At 39.9% G+C, this 2,697-nt stretch overlaps 1 pseudogene; it reads left to right on the forward strand.

Annotated features, from left to right (window-relative positions):
• The first annotated feature begins 733 nt into the window (after positions 1-733).
• Positions 734-2,161, forward strand: LOC137627592 (uncharacterized; annotated as a pseudogene).
• Positions 2,162-2,697: the final 536 nt, after the last annotated feature.

Consider the following 2,697-nt stretch of genomic DNA (forward strand, 5'->3'; position numbering starts at 1 on the left):
GATGATGATGATAATAATATCCGGGACCCCAATCAGGGAGACAGCTGTGGGAAATTTTCACACAGTTTAGTTGACCACGAAGCTGTGATAGTGGTAGTTAGCCATAAAAGGCAGTTTGGCTTTGTGTTGAGGACAGTGTTGATGTCCCATAAAATATAATATACATTTTGGTTGTGGTTGATTTTAGTTTTAAGTTTGTTAGGGTTATTTTGGTTTATTTGAATGGTGTTACAGTTATTTGAATGTTTTTTAGTATTAAGTGATTGTTTTTAGTTTGTAAGTAATATAGTATTAAGGTTATTTTTTGTTTTTTTGCCCTTTTGTCTAAGAGTCCAGTTTATGATAACGTAAGGAGAAAGTATGTGTTAAGGAGACAATTGTCAGTAAGTAAGATTCAAGGGGGGGGGGGGTTGTTATTGCAACATCCCGCCACATTATTTTGGCGCCCGAACAGGGACTGCTGAGGTGGGATAGGAAGCTGGACTCTTAAACGAAGGACTGATAGGATTAGGAATTAGATTTAAGGCTGAAGAACAAGTTGATGGCAATGGAATGCAAATTGAAGGCTTTGGAGGAGGAATTGCAGCATTATAAAGAACGGGAACAGAAGTTGATAGTTGAGAAAGAGAGGTTGCTAGTAGAGAATGAGAGGTTGAACTGTGAGAATGAGGGGATGCAAAGGAAACTGAGGGAAATTCAGGGAACTGTAGAGAGAGTGGAAGAGGGTGTTGAGATGAGGATGCGAGAGAATGAAGAACAAATGGAGAAACGATCGGAAGCTATGATGGGGCAAGTAATGGGAATGGTGAAACCTTTCATGGGTGAAGGAGCAGTCGGGGGAGTGGCCTCTGCTACGGGTAAAGGGTTGCTGGTGGAAGAGAAGGTTAAGGTAGGTGATAATGCGAAAGGAAGTGATAGAGATAGTAATAGTAGTAGTGATAGTGATAGTGAGATTGAAGATAAGGGAATTAGGCATAGTAAGGATGAACAGAAAGGTGAGAGGAAAGATGAAAGGAAAGGTAAAAGTGATGTGAAGAAAGAGAAGAAAAAGTGTCAGGATGATAGCAAGGACGATCGTGAATGGGTGAAAGTGGTGAGTAAGAAAAGGGCTAGGAAGAGTATGATCAAGGATAGGAGTATGACTGTGGAATTAGATTCCTTATATTCTAGCGAGGAAGTAGGAAACAAGAAGTTAGGTAGCAGTGATGATAGCAGTGAGAATGAACTTGATGTGTGTAAGACTGTGTTTATGAGAGAGGTACCTCGATGTGAAAGGTTCAATGAGCATAGTAGTAGGGATGTATATGAATTTTTCAAGGTGTATGAGAGGTATTGTCAGGATAAGTATGGTGATAGTAAGAGAGTTTGGGCTAGGGAGTTAGTAGAATATTTGACTGGGTATTTGTTGACGATGTATGGTGTGATAATGAGTGTAGGTGACGTTGATTATGAAAGTGTGAAAAAGAGAATAATTGAGCAGGTAAAACATATGAAGGGGAGTGTTAGGTATAAGCGTAAGAATGATTTTGATTAGGCACGGATGAATGTAGAAGCGATATCGATGTATGTATGTAGGTTAGAAACGTTAGCAAGGAAGAAGTATGGAGATGAAGGTATAAATGAGAATAAGGAGTTAATGAGGAAGTTTTTGGCGACAGTACCTGAGAATGTGTGTGAATTTATTAATTTGAAACGGAAGGAAAAAATGAGGTGGACGCAAGAGAGATTGACATGGAATGATATTTTAGATATAGTTCAGGATTACGAGTTAGATAGATGTATGAAAGAAAGTAATTCTGTGAGTATAAGAACTGCAATGGGGGAAAGTGTGTCAGAATTCGGTAGTTTTAAAGATGCTATTTTGAGAGGGCAGATGAGGATAGCTGACAGTGTAATAGATAGAAGTGTTAGGGTGAGTAATATGGGAATCCCTGCAAGGACAAATGAAGGGTTTAGGCAAGGGAATCAGGTTTGGAGGGATAGGAGTGCTAGTGCGCAGCGAGGAAGGCCAGGTAGTTGTATCGGTGAAGAGAAGTGTTATAGATGCGGGAAAGTGGGACATAAGAAGAATGAATGTAGATGGGCTCTAGGTGCTTGTTTTGGATGTGGTGAGGTAGGGCATAGAATTAACGAGTGCAAGAAAGAGAAAGGGGTAAAATGTTATCGGTGTGGTATGACTGGGCACATAGCGAGTGCATGTCGTAGTAATCGTATGAATGTGATTTGTGGTAATTGTGTTAAGGATGGTCATTATACTAGAATGCGCAAGGAGCCACGGGGTAAGTGTACTGAATGTGGTGCAGATGGGCATGTAGCTAGAGTATGTAGGAAGAAGGGATTAAGTCAGCCAGGATGTTCGGGAAACTAGAGTGTAAGAGGGTTCAGCTGGGTGAGTCCCCCTGTGTGTGTGGAAGGAATAGGATGGGATGGGATGAATAATTGTTTGGAAATGAACAAGTATGAATCTAGTATGCATGAGAAGTTAGGGCTGGAAAATAAACAATTAGTGTTAGTTGAATATAGGAAAAAGAGGCGTTTGAAAGTTTTAAGTGAGGAGAAAGTGAAATGGAAATTTATAGGTATAGGTAAGAATACGAATAAGTATGACAAGGGTGTAAATGTGCAAGTGAGTGTGGAAGATAAATGTATTAATACAGATGAAACGTGGCTGAGTATGAATGATACTTATAGTGTGTG

The sequence above is a fragment of the Palaemon carinicauda genome, chromosome 35 (assembly GCF_036898095.1).
Source record: "Palaemon carinicauda isolate YSFRI2023 chromosome 35, ASM3689809v2, whole genome shotgun sequence".
NCBI classification, from domain to species: domain Eukaryota; kingdom Metazoa; phylum Arthropoda; class Malacostraca; order Decapoda; family Palaemonidae; genus Palaemon; species Palaemon carinicauda.